Consider the following 17,708-nt stretch of genomic DNA (forward strand, 5'->3'; position numbering starts at 1 on the left):
TGACAAGGGCAGAGATGACAGTTTTGAGTTAATGAAGAACATGTTTGAAGTGGGGGAAGGTTTAAGAGATGTTCGCAATGCAGTTTTTCTTTCCGATACCAGTTCTGACACCAGGGTCTAGGGTATTGACCAATACAGAGTACTAAACTAGTGTATTTTCTAATTCTATTTTTTTCAGAATAACTTAAAATATAACATCAGATAAAGAATATATATGAAATAAAAAGCTGTTTCAGAGCACCACCACTCCAGATATTCAGTTATATAATGAAACCCAAGAAACCAACGAATCTACGATCCTAGCTGATCATCTAGGACAATTAATTCCATAGTTTTGTCCAACATTGCTCTGGATTTAGTCTCAAAAAACAGCCTTGGATAATGGGCGGCTGATGCTTGTTGTGCACCAGATTCAGTGCTCAGCCGTGTTATTTGTCACCTCGGGCCTGAAGGCGAGTTGAGAGGAGGGAAGTCGGGATGAGTTATCCGTAAAACATAAAGTAACCTGTGTGAGCGTGTAGAATGACGTACTGTCCCTACATCAGCAATATCTATACGCCATCAGACAGGTGTAATCTTGAAAACGAGGATGGATGAACATCAGGATTAGCCATCTTTGGCCGGGTTCTGGTTCTTGCAAAGTCCTGGTTTGTCATCTTTGTGTCAAGTTGTTCAAACAATGGACCATCCTTTGTGGTTTTCGAAATATGCCGGTTTATGGGGTCTCCGAGGCTGCGTAACTCGCAGATCTCCTTGACTCCCCAGTTACTCATCTTGCAAATATCGATCCTACCTGTGCAGCTACTTTCATCAGCTGTTTCCTTATTCTATAAAATAAGTCAGAGACAGACACACACAGACACACACACACGCACACACACAGACACACACACACACACAAAGAGGCTCCTCTGTCCTCCACTCGTTACCTGTATTAATGGCACCTGTTTTACCTCGTTATCAGTGTAAAAGACACCTGTCCACAACCTCAAACAGTCACACTCCAAACTCCACTATGGGCAAGACCAAAGAGATGTCAAAGGACGTGAGAAACCAAATTGTAGACCTGCACCAGGTTTTTTTATTAGAAAATGGAAGACATACAAGACCACTGATAATCTCCCTCCATCTGGGGCTCCACATGAGATCTCACCCCGTGGGGTAAAAATGATCACAAGAACGGTGAGTAAAAAAATTGAAAGGGAATGCACGGCTCAACAAAGTTGTGACTCTTCGTCAGCCTGGCTACAGTGCTGAACAAAAAACGTGGGTTACTTTTATCATCCTTTATCAACAATGAATAATAAACTGTTCTAGCTTTGCAAATGGCTTTTTTATATACTATTAGACTATCTTTCCATGCACGAAAGGTTTACAGACTTACAAGAGTGCCGCTTCCTTTCCATTTTATGGACTTTTTGTTTCAGCATGCGGATATGTGAATTATACCAGGGAGTTAAGCTCTCATGGTTAGAGACCCTCTTTCTCAAAGGAGCAACTGCATCTAAAGCTGATTGCAGCAGACCTTTAGTGTTACTGGCAAGGATATCAACATCTGCAGAGGTGAAACCTAGGTCACTGGCCTGCGCTTGAACGTCGACAATATTAAATTCAAACATTATAAAATAGTGGTTGGATGAGAGGGAGTTCACACAATCAAGGGTATACGAAATCAACGAAATCACGAAATCAAGGGTATAATTAAATCAGTTTACTTTTTGTGAGATGCCCATTGATTCTAGAAGAGAATTGAAACCTAACTTAAAAGGGAAAGTTCGGTTTTTTACAACCTGGACCTTATTTCTGGCATTTTTTATGGTTGTATACTCACCCAGAGGTGTTTGGTGTCATTTGGAGTCCTTCGGAAGATATTAGGAGTTTTTTGCGAGCCTCTTCTCCATATAACGGTAGCGCATAGGGCACTCGCGGGACACAGACGATGCAGCGTCTAAATAACACATGATTGCCGCGAAACTCTTCATTTCTTTTATGAATCACTAGATCTGCTTCCAGGACCTGTTGTAACATTGTGGTGCTGTCTGTGTATTAAACAAATCAGTTTGTAAACAAGACCTCTGAACTCATGACGTCATCTCTGTGCGCACGTCCCAGACACAGCTCCGTGTACAGCTGGAGTTCGCTACTGTTAGTTTACTGATAGTTATTTGAAACATGTCTGAATATTTGTCAAATTCTGAGGTTGTGGACGACGACTTTGAATATGATGGACGTCCTTACCGTTTTGAGCCGGAGTATACGGCTGAAGAGCTCACTGAACGGAGGACAGAGTGCGCGCACAGAGATGACGTCATGAGTTCAGAGGTCTTGTTTACAAACGGATTTATTTATTTTATTTATTACACAGACAGCGCCACAATGTTACAACAGGTCCTGGAAGCAGATCTAGTGATTCATAAAAGAAATGAAGAGTTTCGCGGCAATCATGTGTTATTTAGACGCTGCAACGTCTGTGTCCCGCGAGTGCCCCCGTTCACTACCGTTATATGGAGAAGCGGCTCGCAAAAAACTCCTAATATCTTCCGAAGGACTCCAAATGACACCAAACACCTCTGGGTGAGTATACAACCATAAAAAATGCCAGAAATAAGGTCCAGGTTGTAAAAAACCGAACTTTCCCTTTAAGATTATCACTATCAACATCCATATGAATATTAAAGTCACCCACTATGGTGACTTTGTCTGTACTGATCAATAAACCAGATAGGAAATCTGAAAATTCGGACAGAACTCTAGATAAGCACCAGCAGGGGGCCAGTACACTACCACTAACAAAACTGGCTTCTGACACTAAGCGTGAGGCTTTCAAACATATTAAAAATCGCATTTATTTTTAGATTTTATTTGAAGACTGGAGTTATAGATCGCTGCTACTCCTTCGCCTCGGCCCGGGCTTCGGGGAGTATGATAATATTCCCAGAAGAATGTCGGTTATATTCTTGTGGGGGGTTTGATAATTGGTTCATGTTAATTTAGTTTGTTTGAAATCCCCCTTTGTATTGGTTTGTTTTAATTGACGGCACTCCAGTCTCGGGGGGTGGGGGGTGAGGGTAGGTTTGTTGGCCTGCTGGAGGGAGCAGCAACCGTGCTAAAAGTACAAACCGGTTTTTATTATTGGTTTGGTTTGTTTTTCCACCCTCAGTTTGGTGACCTATGCATCGTTTATGGATTGTCTAGTTTGCAATAAAACTACTTTTTGTAAAAACCATCAAAACTACTTTTTGTAAAAACCATCAAACTGCCACTTCCTCCTTCCAACTCCTCTAAAATCTAGGCTTATCATATCCTGAAAGGGAGTGACCACCCAGTCGCTCACAATTATTATTAATAAATAATAATAATAATAATAATAATAACAATAACAATAATAATAATAAATGCTAAATTGCTAAAACCATGTTAAAAAAAAGGTTGTGTGTCTTAAGTGATGACAGCTGGCCCTTGACTATGCCAGCTGTCAATCAAAGGACAATGACCTCAATTATTTATAAATTTCTGGCTTTAAATGTTTTTATATGATAGGGTATATAAACACCCCTTGGACAGCTGTCATGGCTTTGAAATCTAGATATGCAGACCAAAGCTTTTTCCATGCCTTTTTAATGGTGGGTTGATATAGAAAAAAAAAAAGGAGACAAAAGAAATATGTACGCACGAACTTGCATAATTTACTTAGAATCCTGACTCAATCTAATCAAGAAAGCTCGAGTACACAATAACAATTTCCTTGCCGGCATGCAACAGCCCATGGCATTGTCATGCCCCAAAAGAAGTCAAATATCACAAATGTCAGATGCTTGGCAGCCATCTTTCAGTTGTACTTCCTGAAAATGTTGTGTAAGAGGTGTCTGGGTCCTAGTGAAATATGTGACGTCATGAGATGCTGCAAGCTTTCACATATTGTGAGGAGATGAAGCACGATCAGGATTTAGCAAAAATGCTGATCTTCAAATTCTGCACTCTATTTGGACTGAGTAAAGTTACTACCATTGTACGATGTGCTTCTGCCAAACTGGGAGAGAAGCTCTATGTGTATTTTAGTTGAATCAGCTTTTCCTCTCGAAGCCCTTACCCCCCTCTTTTTTTTTCTCTCCCTAGGTTACAAAGAGTCCGCTAGTCCAGGGAGATCTATGTGGTTGCAAACAGGCAGTGACATCTCTGTAGAGCAAAAGACGCCAGAATGTAGAAGCTGATTTGATATAGAGACAATGTTTTATGTTCCTTTTGTAATACTCCTTGAGATCTTGTTTTTATTTTTAGGTGTTGCCCAGCTAATCAGACCTTGTGATGAGGGAATGTTTGCTTTTGTTAAAGCTTGCTGTGTTTGCATTCTCCTGTAGTGTTAGACATGAAGCCCAGGATGAAATATCATCTCCTTCTCGACTGAGCTGCCCACTCAGGTAACCATCCAGCGAACAGCCTCAGCTTACCTGTACTTTATTGAGCTGACCAAGATTCACTCGTGGAGGAAAGAGAGATGGTCTGATGGCCAAGCTGGTGGTGTATCCAAATGAATGCCAAAAGTAAAAGATTATATTTGATAAAACCTTTAGACTTATAACTAGATGACCTTTCAAAAACATGTGTCTATTGAAAGAAAAGCAGCTCAGTAATATGGATTAGATACAGTATCATAGTATACACACAGACTTTACAATATGTGTTAAGTGACAACCATTTTCCTCTCAAATGCTAGTAACAGGTCTGCAGTGAGTCTCTGTCTCCCCGTCTCAACAAGGCTAAAAATAACACCATCTCTGTGCTAGACTTTGAGAAAAGTGTGGGGGGTGGGTTGGGGTATGCAAAGAGCTTGAAGGGAGGAGAGAGGGAAAAAAAAGGCAAGGTTGACAGTTGGGAAAACAATATTCAAAGAAACAAAACAGGGTAGAGGACAGACCAAGAGGGCAGAGGTTAAGGGAGGAAACAAAAACTAAATATTAATAATTTACCTGTCGGACCTCAACTTCAACCGTTAGTTCTGTTGTGATAAATTTTCTATAAAATTGACAAACTCACTTCATATGATCTGGTCATGTGCTTCACATGCATTCAGACTTAAAAGAAGAAAATGAGATGAGAAGAAATGAGAAGAGGAAATCCGATATGGGGAAGCCAGGCTACGTAAAAGATTGATGAGTTTGAAGCTGCTGAACTCTGCACAGAGGTCAACTTTGAGGACTTTACAAGGGCATGGAGTTTCCAAAAAATTATTTCTCCCTCATTACATTGAAAAGTAACTTGTCAGGAAGCAGTGTCCAGGTGTGTAAAATGGGATACCTCTCTAATTAGTCTCTTTGGCCTCCAAAGATGCCATGCTGCACTATTCCAAAGTTTCTACACACACATTTCTATGAAACAGGAAGAGATCTTGCTCCTCATCTATCTACAAACAAGTACATAGAAACTTTTTTTACTGAGTTAAATATTTTGACAAGATTATATTTTTTTATTTTTACTGTATAATTTATAACTTTTTCTGCTACTGTACAATAAAAGTAGCACTAAAAACATCTTGATCTGCTCCAAACAAACCTCTGAGGAAGATTTGAGAAGTCACATATATCTCATATTCAGCATGCTGGGAATGAACTGGGTGTCGTTTGTGGGTTTAAGATGCAAAAAGCATTCTCATGAGTAGGTGGAAGCAGTTTCATTCATGCTCACCAGTTCACGATCATTTTCAAAGATGCACCAGTTCTTCGACTGAAACTAGAAGTCATTAAGTGAAATTCTCAGAAATGACATTTTTTTCTTGCTAGCCTCACTAGGGTAGCACATTTCTGGTGTTAAAAGGAAATAGCTATTTTTAGCCTCTGATAAGACTCAAAAATGTTATGCAGCATTACTGTGGCTAGAGTTCCTAAAGATGAACCAAGGTCATTTTAAATAACTCGTTGGACATCCCCATCCAGCTGCTGCTATGATACAAGTAGATTACAGAGGTCTCACAAAGTGCTGTCAATGGACATAAAAGTAGAAAAGTTCATGGTCTTTGTAATAAATATTTTTGTACTGAGCCAGTTCTACGGAAGCTGCTCTTTTACAGTCCTTTTTATACACTTTTTGTACACATAAAGTCTAAATTAAATTAAATCCTATACATACTACTATTTTAATGAGATTACATTTGAGTTGTGTCAGAGGTTTAAAATATCAATTTACAGTGAGGTAGCTCCTGTGCTAACATTAACTGTCATTTACTGCAAACATACATTTCAAAGCCACTTTGATAAACATTGTTTTGGCCACTGTATACATTTTGCACTCCTTGCCATCTATTAATACACCTTGAATTGGTTTAACTGTGGAATATTCGTTTTTAAATAAGTGAGTACAATGTATTATTTTTCCCCAGTGTCACTAACAGCACAGTAGTCATTTAGAGCATGGATGCATGTTTTCTGCTCATGTTACAGCTTAGTAATATATTTCTGTAAACACTAGCCGCCACTTAAATGGGCAACTCATTTTGGTCCAGCTGTCTACTTTATGAGACCTGTAATGATTTCACAGTTTATTAGTTACGATTATCAAGTTGGAATTTCCCATGCATGTTATTACACCCATTTGCCTCCAGTTGAAATTAAAGAGCTCCATACTTGTTTGTCCCATTAAAATATGTTGAGTCTGTATGACACTGCATGCACATGTAAAGTCTGCTAAATATTAACAAAATACATTAATAATTGTACGTATTGGAGGAATGGGAAGACTGAGCTCTTAAAAAAATATAAGGTTACTGAAACAGCTGCATTTCCCTGGATCCATGCAAACATATACAACCCAAATAAACAGACGAATTAATTACTCACATGTAACCTGCTCTAAGACGTACTGCAATCACATCAAAACACCATGACCAGTTTTAAACTAGTCCTGCTTTACCCTCAGCCACACTGTAATTTAATTGTTTATAATGTCCCAGGACACTTTCTCCTCTTGACCAATTAAACAATTAGATTTTTTTTTTTTTAAGTATGTAGTCTTTTTATCTAAGAATAGTGGCTTTAGGATTTAAATTCAGCCTTCAGGCAAAATCCTTCTCCTTGCTAGCTTTTACTTGATATCCTTGTGGAAGGCTGTGTATTTATTAAATAACATGCATGATTTAACAAGTTAACAGATCTAACAGGGCTATTATGAGGCCGCTATAATGAGCAACTCAATGTAATGAATATAATCATGAGGTTTTCACAACATTTTCTGCACAGGATTGACTCTTTGGTTGACTGATGTCATCCTACAACGGTACTAGTGAACTCACTCATTGTGAGTGTCTTTGTATCAGTCCCTTCTGCTGCTGCATATGATATCAATGCACATCTTGCACAGTAAAAGTGCTGCTAAGAAAGGGAATATTTCAATCCAATCAAATTTAATTCACCATGTGGTTATATCATTTATAGATGCAGTGATATTCATAGGTATCAATCGCATGACTTTGTTGCGGGCGCCATCTTTAGGACCGCCATCAGAGTGTTGCACCCTAAAATAGCCCACCTTAGCGCTGACCAAAAGCACCAGTATTCCAAGAAAACTGATACATCAGGATATTATCCGTATTTGTTGTCAAGCAAACTGCTAACTGATTTGACATTTACGGATTTTTACATCTACTTCATCCATAATCCCTCTCCATACACCAAGAAGCCATCAAGGCATTCAAAAGCACTGAAGTCTACTGCCATCTTACCTTAGGATGGGTTAATGATCCAAACATTCATCATCTTGGAGGTGAAGAAGACGTTCTTGATCACAGGAAGGGTATGTAGCAGTCTGTCAAACAAGTGATATTACAGTTATGAGTGCATAAAATATATTTACATCAGCAACATTAGTTTAAATTATACATTTAAACTAAGTTTAAAGATAAATGAATTACAGGCATATTTAGCGCGTTATGTTTTTTTAATCGCTAATCTATTTTTTAATCTCTAACTTTACTTTTTCTGTTGGCAAGTTGCCTTTATTGTGAAATCTGTGTTTGTGCAGTGGGCTTGTTGTGGGGCGGAAAACAACAGTCAGTCCCACCTTTAAGTGGACATTGATTGGCTGTCCCCGTGTTTGGGGGGCAGTGAGTAGTACTGATGATCAATATCACCGATTTCCTTTCTGATCCGATATTGAGTAAAATTCAGGCTGGTATCGGCGATACCGATTCGATACCAATACATTGTGCAACTACACCTAATGTGCATGTTGGTGTATTTTAGATTAACAATACAACACCCAACATTAGAGTCGCTTATTTAGCTATTTATTTTTTAGAGTTAGCGGCTTCATTCATGATACAGCCGAACTATTGCAAAAACAGAAAAAAACAGTGTTTGATAAAGGTGTTTTTATCACTAAAAAAGATCCTAAGTAAAATAATAAACCATTAAAATGAATGAGAATAAACAAAAATAAAAACTACTATAAAAATGAAAAAAAGTAGTTTCTACCAGCAGCTTATCATTTAGAGAAAATCTGAATAGTGTACCGGTAGTTACTTTCCACCATATTCCTGTTAATACTGATATACATTACCACAAATGACCAAAATATCGAAAGTATCAATATTTCTATTTGAAAATCGATTTTAGAGCATACATATCTGGTATCAGAAGTATCAATATTTCAGTATTGATCTCCACATCGCTAGTGAGAAGCAAGGTGAAAATGGAGGAGCATGTGAAAGTTGTCAGTCCAGTGAATATGGGGGATTTACATTTCTAAAACGCGCCGACGGCACCATTGATAAAAGTAGAGTGATATGTGTCGTTCGTGTAAAGGACTTTGCTGACCACCGAAGCAGCTCAAGTTTAGCCACAAAAACGCAAAGCACCCGGTCGCGAGCGCAGCCGCAGCTAACGTTAGCAGCAACCATGTTGCCACAACAATGCTCTTCCCCAAACTAAGAAGCTCGAGGAGAGCAGCCCGCGCATGTGCACGTCTGCGACCGAGAGGATGGGGAATGTTCTCATCAAATGGATAGTAAATGGCTAGGACTGTATCTGTTCAATCTGTTAAAAAAATAAATTACTTTATAAAGACACTTTTTTGATTTGTTATATATTAATCTTTTGATCTGCCACAATAATGTAATAAATTCAAAGGAAAACACCAAGTTGAGGGCTATTTCTCCTCAACAAAGACTCATTTGTCAATACTGCTTTTGTACTAAATTGTGTTTATTATTACCCATTGGCATCTGTTCAAAATTATATCTTGTATACAGGTTACTGTATACAAGTGTATATGTGTGTGTTACACACATATTAAGCTGTGACAAGTCAGGACTAATTTGCAACGGTTTCGCGTTTAACCTTTGTACTGACATTCTTCAGCTGCACGTAAGACAATAAATATAGTCAGAGAGGTTGAAGTTGGGAAAGGTTGGGTAACCCCAGTTTGCTGAACAGAAGTTCTTGTTTATGAACCCTGAAGTGTGTACTCCATTTTAATGAATCCCAGCTGGCAGCATCAATACAGGGAACAGTAATTTATAACTACCATTTGCAGTACTGAACGTCAGGAAAAAAATAAGCCAATTAAAAACGTATTCATCTGTCCTTATACTAGTGCTCTGCTTACAGATTGGCATTTAAAGAAAAATATAATTTGAAATCTATGAATTATTATTCCAACTACTCAACCAAAGATTCTTTATTTGTCATTGACAAATAAAGGGGGGGGGGGCAGAGAAGGTACAGGATGGTTACAGGGGGTTCTTTCAGCCATAGACCTTAACAATGGAATGCTATCAGCCAGTCAGGGTTAGTTCTGAATCAGGTGTCATGAGGGGATAGGGGAGGGGTACTGGGAGCGTCTTGTTATTATAACATCCACGTAGGTATGGGGGATGTAGCAAAATTATCATATCACCTTTTTTTTTTTTAAATAAATCATGATTTCGATTTTATCACAATCTTAAATTTAAAAAAATAAAAGACAATACATGTTGTTGAGGATGGTAATTCAAAAAGACTACTAGACTTGGGTTTAGAGCCGTCCGACACGTTATAAAAAACTAGGATAGCAGTGTACCACTGTCCCCAATGCAGATATGGGACCAGAAAAAAAATCTTGAATGATCGTAGTTGTCAGTTTCAATACCTGACGTTTTAACTGTGTCAGTTTTCATGTTTTGCCCGTTTTTTCATTCTTATTATTTACATTCCGTTCAGTATTCCAACAAGATTTAATTCCACTCTGACAGCAGAGTATGTACAGCTGGGCAGCTCTTACCGCAGGTCAAGGTACCATATCCTTTGCAAGATAAAAAGGTAACAGCTTCTATTAGCTCTTTCCATCGCTTGCTTGACTTGTCAAATGCCCGTGTTAATGTTGTCTGTTTTGGTCTCATGCTAGCTGCTGCTTGCGCTGCTGCATGGGCCCCTCGCTGTTTGGCTCTCAGCATTCTGCTTGGGGTGCCTCCTCTTCAGGGGATCAAACAGATTCGTCGTGTTACAACCCAACGTGTGAACGGTTTCCGTGCAAACTTTGGAAATTATATTTGGGCTTGATCAAAAAGTTGCAAAAAGTCCAAACCAATTCCATAAAGTTGAGGTGGAATTTTTCTTGTGACCAACTCCGTTTGGCTTTCAGCCATCACTCTCGATGAGCTACCGCTACACACACAAACAAGGAGGCGGGTAGGAGAGTGCGTCGCTGCCTGTAATTCGCTATGATTTGTGGGTGATGACGTCAATACATCTGGTGAGTCGGTAGGTTAGCATAGAACTGCAATTTATAGAATGTGTCCTACACGATCCCACAATCACTGCAGTTTGAAAAATTGTCTTCACGTTGTAATCCATGAACCAATATCGTCATATTGGCCACTCCTATATCCAGCCAAGGAGATTGTGGCTAGACTAACCTGCCAAGGCCAATTTGAAATATCAACAATTGTATTTGGGTCCAGTAGTTTTCAGTCTGCCTTAATCTCCATGGCGACTCCAAAGAGCCAAATTTGTGTTCAATGGAGGATTTCATTTATAAGTAAAGGTAAGACCATAACATTTCTTTTAAATAAATGTGCTTTTTTGTGTGCTACAGTTTGTATATGTAAAGAAAGCTGATATGAGACTTTAAATATACTATTGTATAGTGAATAATCCTGTTTGTGAATTTGATTGAGATGAAGTCAGTGCCTCACCGGCCATGTACCTCAATCAATCTATATACGTACACACACGCAGGGCCACCGCAAGGGGTGTGCGAACCGTGCGACCGCACGGGGCCTCGCGCCCCAAGGGGCCTCGCGCTATGGGCCGTTTTTTTTTTCCATTTTTTTCCCTTATAAATATCAACAGTCACGTTCCATTACAGACCTAAATGTGTAATAGTCTGCGCATATCAATAAATATATGTGCAATGATGCGCGTGTCTGTTGTTCAATACAACTGCGTCAGACCAAGCGCAGACACAAGGTGCTCTGATCCAGACGGTGGAGTTGGAACAAACTGTCACACAATGTCAAGAGAACGAGACAGATTCAGGAAATTTCCATCAGGGGATGAAAAAAGAAAAAAAACTAAAGAAAATTGAAGAGTTTAATGCCTCTCTGAAAGGCTTGTTTGATAAATTTGTTACAAAAATCACCCATCCGACCGGGTCTCAAGCAGCCGTGGGGCCCCTCGTCGAGGCAAGAGATGATGATGAGGCAGGGGAAGGTATCCAGTATTTTGCTAATTGGAGAGTTAAAATTGTGCATATAGACACCCGATCCGACCCGAAAAACCCCAAAAAATTCGAAATGGGCCATTTCGCACAGGGCATCGCAAATCTCCCAGGCGGCTCTGCACACACGCACACGTGTTTTTTTTTTTTTTCTTTATACATAAGAGTGTGTTTTTTCAGTGACTACAATTCTTCACAGATCCCAGAAAGTATTTGACTGTTGGTTTGTAGAAGCCTTGTGAAAGTCAGTATGCACCAGGAGCAAAAAGAGAAAAGCAGAAGCAGAAGCAAAAAAGCATCCTCCACATCTTGTCTTTATATTATGTTGTGTTGGATTTAAGGCACTTTCATCATTTCCATTTCTGTGACTCCACAGGGGCCTATGTTAACATATATTTGGTCTACAGTCGTCTGCAGTCTGACCTCTTCTAAAAGAACCCCACCTGCTTTCCAAACCATCATAATTCATCCTCAGAAAACAATCATAACACAGTAAATGTTAGTATATTAATTATGATACCATGGTTGCATTTAACTCTCCCCGTTTCCTACAAAGCAATAAAAAAAACTCCTGGAGAAAATGTGCATAAAGTATAGAAGAGTCATGAGAGAAGAGACAGTGTCATGTCCAGCAACTTAATTAAATAAAGAGAAGCAAGAAACTCCAGCAACCAATGATGCAAAGCTAACGCTTGTGTATAAAGGTTTTTTTTTTTCTACAATCCTGCAGCTAAAATTCACAGTTTTAAAGTATTCTGAAGCCTTTCAGAAACATCTAGGCCAACCCAACGTGTTGACTATTAAAATATAGTAATAACCCATCTACCAAGCAAACAGACACATATGCCACACTGACCCCAGAGACTGATTTCATGTGGTCGATCAGCACCACATCAGCTGAACTGCAACCCAACTTGTCTGCACCTCATCTGAGTGACAGGTTTGCGAGATGTGGCCTTTACTATGTGATGTGCCACATCTTCACCAGATATATGTTATCAAACTCTCATTCCGGCACTAGTTTCACCTGCCATCCATCTGCTAAACAAAGATTTCTGTCATTTGGGTTATTTGTGTCAGGGTATATCCGCTAAAAAACTCAATCATTTGATTACATTTGGTTCACCCTTAATGGAAACTATTTTCCCCATGCTGCTGTGGCTATAGGCAAGCAAGTTTATTTATACAGCACAATTTCAACAACAGGTTGATTCAATAATAATAATTATGAGATTAATAGATGTGAAAAAAAAGTGGACGTTCAAAACTGCGTATGGCCCAAATCCACGGATATTTCATTTGAACAATCACAACCACCGTGAAATTGAACATGGACGCAGCTCCACTCGTTTGTAACTTATCTGGTGATGTGGGGACTGTCGTGTCCTTCATGTGGTCGTGAACTTATTGTTGACGTCACGTTTCCTCATATTCTGGACTTCACTGCATCACCAGTGAGTCTCGCCAACGGACAAAACCTCAGAAATGTGCGTACGCAGGACTTGATGTGTGCGTTAAAGACTGCAACTTTTCATGTCACTTTTTGAACATTCGACCGTGAGCGTAAAAAGTGGGGTACCCATTCTTTGTGCATGAGGCCCCTGGAGAGCAGAGATGTCTTTTGTATTTGGCCCTGGTCTAGTGTGTATGTGCCATTCATCAGTTTCAACAAAGTTCTATATTTTATATTGCAAGGTACAACAAAGTTCAGAAAAAAATTGTTAAATTTTTAAGATTGTCCTGTAACCTTGTGAAGATTTCAGAAGTTAGTACAGTTAGTTATATTCAGTGTTTTATCATATGCTTACAGCTGTATTGTACACAAAAGACAAAAAATGACCAAAGAAAATTATATCTCAGAAACACAACAAAGTTGGACATGTCTACCGTTGACATGTTCAAGTTGAAAACAAATGTATAACAATCAAATAGCACTGAGATAATGCTATACGTATATTTCTGAATGATAACATTAACCAATAAAATAGGCTGTCTGCCTTTTAAATTCTCTCAATACAACATGTCACTAATTTCCCAATAAATATTGATGTCTTATGAACGTTCATGTGTCCGTCAGTCCAAGACCAATTATGGACTTTTTCCTCGACGTAAATTATTTGGACGTCTAATTATGATCCCATTTCGACATTTGCAGTTGAACATTTGGGTGTTGGTTTTTTAGATGTCTAAGACAGGTGCAGGGAACTGACATGTTTTAGTTTTTGTTGTTGGTATGAACATATTAATTTGTGATTAACATTTTTTTTGAATGAATATTTTGATCTACATTTTCCCGTTTGCGTCAATAAAATTGTGCTATTCTGTAAGGCGTAAGAAAAATTGTAAAAATAAAAAAAAATAAAATCAACTGTGTTAAACTGAAACAAATAATAAGAAGAAAATACAGTGAACGCCATTGGCTGAGGCATTACGTCATCACAACGTACAACGTACAACCTAAGAGCCACTCCCATTGGCACAGGCGTTCCTCTCTTGTGGAAGTAAATGGCTGCTCAGCTTTGTGCATCAGTGACGTATCCAACATCAAACAGCAGCCCAAAAATCCGCGTGGTGTAATTTTCTTTATTGTATTTTCATCAGTTTTTTTTCTTTTTTTTAAAAACTTAATAGAGGGTTATGCTGCCTGCTGTTTAGAAGTAGTAACCTATCAATTAATATTTATCAACTTGACTCAACATGTTTGCAATAAAGATGGAGGGAAAAAAGTAGTAGGATTGTGATTTATTCTTAACCTTACTGTAGTCTTGTGTCTAGAAGGTAGGAACCAGTTTCCTGTACCAGTTAATTTTACTGAAGCTTAATTTGTGGTTTTAAGGTGAAATGCATAATGTCTTTGTATGCATTTCCAGTTACATGCATGGGACTAGTACCCTTTACATAGGAACTAGAAGCAGTACAGTATAAAAACAATGTCTAAAATGAGTTTGAATTTGACGTAGAAAGAAAGTCCACCAGAACCACATTTGGACTCGAAATAACTACGGACGTCATAAATGGACGTCGAAAAAATGTGTCTGGAGTAACAGTCTACACACCTTCAGGTGACCAAAATTAGACGTCCAAAAATTACTTAGAAAAGACGTATGGGGGCTTTGCGCAGTGGGTTATTTCACTCAGAAAAAAAGCATAACGTTTTAAATCATTGACAGTGTAGGATCAATGCTTTTGACGTTTAGCACTCACATGCCTTTTTAGTTATTTCTACATAATAAGGTCACAGCATGTCAATAAAAACATTTTGAAGTTATTTGGATGTTTATTTTGTCAGGAACTTCCAATGACTGTTCTAAAAGAGGTTAGAAGGGGTTTTGTCAAACTGGACTGTTGTATGCAAATAAAAGAGAACTGTGTGTAAACCCTCTCAGCAAACTCTGGGGTTGACTATAAATAGTCAATTTCCAAAATGTTGGCGTATCCCTTTAGGTACAGTCCCACAAACCTTCACTCACAATTCAGCAGGTAATAATCCTGCAGCCTAGCATCGAGAACTGATTACAAGGATTTTTAGATGAGTCTGTAATGTTGCTACGATCAGACACTGTCTAGTATTTGTGTAGCAGCGGGTCTCCTCAGTGCCAGCAGACATGCAACAGAGCCCCTGTGAGATGCTCCTGCAGTCCTCTGAGGACAGAGGAAAGCAGAGGAGGAGAGAGGAGAGGAAGTGGAAGAAGCCCCAGGTAGCCTTACAGCAATGCACCATTAGAGAAAGAAAAACATGGAGCCAAGCTCTGTTGCTCACTTCTTCTCCAGCCACCAAATACCTCTACTCCCACTGACCAACTAAATATTTAATCAGCTGGCAAAAAGAGCCTACAGGCCTCCAGGCCAGGGGTTTTTTTTTTCCTTTGTTTGCTTCTTTACTGAAGGGATCGGTGTGTGTGTGTGTGTGTGTGTTCATCACAGAGGCCAACGGAGGAAGGGCTGAATTTGTTTGCTGACCACAGCATCACCGAAGTGCTTCTGATTGGTCACTTTGAAGTACTTTCTGTTTTCTCTCTCCCTCTCTGTATCCGTATGTGCAGCACACTGCTCAGCTCAGAACTGGATGAACGACCTTGAGCAGGCGCACAGGGCTGTGTTGCCATGGCAACGAAGCTTCGCACAGCCGGTAACAGCTGGATGCAACAGCACTCCCCGAATTTTAGCGGGAGCAACCACGTTAATAAAGCAACTCTCCAATGTCTCCTCCCCCCTCATCGACTCCGCATACTCTGCACACACGTTTATACACACACACACACACACACACACACACACACACACACACACACACACACACACACACACACACACACACACACACGCGGACGTCCACTAACACAAAGGAAAACCATGCCTGCAAAAATCACAATTTCAAAATCACTAGATAAACGTAATTATTATGACTTGAGCGCATGCACTCCTGGCTACCAGCCAACTGCATGCAGCCAGAATGAAATACCGCTGAAAAGAGAAAGACTGAGGATAATTGGAGGGAGAAAAAAAAAACAAGACAGAAATGAAGAGTAAACCACAAGTTAAAAAAAAAAACAAAGCCCAGCAGGGGAAAGAAGGCTGAGATGGGCACTTGACAGTCTCTTCACAGAGGAAATAGCTCTCAGAAAATAAAGTGGAAGACATGGACTTCACTGAGGCATTATGGGAGGAAAGCACTGAAACAGAAACCGAGGATTCACTGCACAGTTCTGACAGTACGTCAGCTCAACCCACCCATTTCTATTTCCATCACCTCCCTCCAACCACCTTCAATACTTATTCCGTCATCACAAATCAACAGTTTTTTTTTAGGTCCCTCCTTTTGCAGGCTGTTTACAAATGCAATTTTCTACTGAACGGATTTAAAAAAAAGGACCACCTGAGGGAGAAATCCCAGACACTTGGATCACCTATATCACTTGCATTGGCCATTAGCCTGAATTATGACAGTCTAAACACTAGAGATGTAACGGTACACGCATTCGTACCGAACTGTTTCGGTTCAGGACTGTTGGTATGGTACAGATTTGTAGCGATCCGAATACAAAGTTTAACAAGAGTTATTAACAGGATGTTTTGCGTGCAGAGCATACTTCAAGTCGAAGTTCCCACACGGACATTAAGTGGCGGACTTGAAGATTGTAGTCAGCACTGGACTCCCACCTGAGTTTAGTTTTTTTTTCCAGCTAGCAGACATCATGGCTGATGCCAACAAGAATCCAGAAGTTGAAGACCCTCCCTTATCTTTAAGATCTCGTTTGGGAACACTTCAGTTTCCCAGTGAAAAAGAAAAACGGACAAAGTCATGAAGATGAGAGCAGTGTGCCAAAGTTGTTCAACAGCAACCGAGCATGTTTCTGGGAACACGTCAAACCTCATAACGCATTTGAAACGGTATCATGCGAATGTGACCATCACTGCTGCTAGGAAGGAAACCAGTATCGTGTCAACACAGCTACCTTTGGCATCTAAAACAGGCTTTAGCCAGTAATTCAGATCGGGCTAAAGCTATAACTAATGTCGTTGGTGTTTTTATACACTCAGTTTTGGAGAACACAGGTTTTAAACACGTCTTATATTTTGTTTAATTTGAGAATATTTATTGGAGGACTTGGTAATAGATTTAAGCAGTATTCTACTGTTATTCCTATTATTATATATTTTTTAACGTTTCATTTTTATAAGAAAATGTATAAACTGTTGTTTGCAATTTAAGCTATTACAGACAGACTCAATTTTACTGCTTACACAAATCAGAATGTCAAGTAGAATTGACAAGGACAAACTAAGGCTGCACTTCCTTTGCAAATGCAGGGTTACAGGCTGCTCAGTGGTACAGTGAGTTAAGCAAGCGGCTCATGTACTGAGGCTACAATCCTCCTGCAGTGGTCGCAGGTTCAAATCTGCGCACCTTTGCTGCATGTCATCCCCAGTCTCTCTCTCTCTACCGCCTTCCTGTCTGCAACTTGAATAAAGGGCCACTAGAGCCCAAAAAAAGTCGTAAAAAATAAAGAAAATGCAGGGTT

At 39.4% G+C, this 17,708-nt stretch overlaps 1 protein-coding gene across 2 annotated transcripts in view; it reads right to left on the minus strand.

The window, feature by feature from the left end:
• LOC133456991 (nuclear receptor coactivator 3-like) overlaps positions 1-17,708 on the minus strand; it is an 89,490-nt gene that overhangs the window by 60,048 nt on the left and 11,734 nt on the right. For both annotated transcript variants that reach the window (XM_061735771.1, XM_061735772.1), the window contains exon 2: positions 7,712-7,794. The gene's annotated coding sequence lies outside the window, so the exon portion shown is untranslated. The remainder of the gene's footprint in view (positions 1-7,711; positions 7,795-17,708) is intronic.

This window comes from Cololabis saira, chromosome 12 (genome assembly GCF_033807715.1).
Source record: "Cololabis saira isolate AMF1-May2022 chromosome 12, fColSai1.1, whole genome shotgun sequence".
In the NCBI taxonomy this organism is placed as follows: Eukaryota; Metazoa; Chordata; class Actinopteri; order Beloniformes; family Belonidae; genus Cololabis; species Cololabis saira.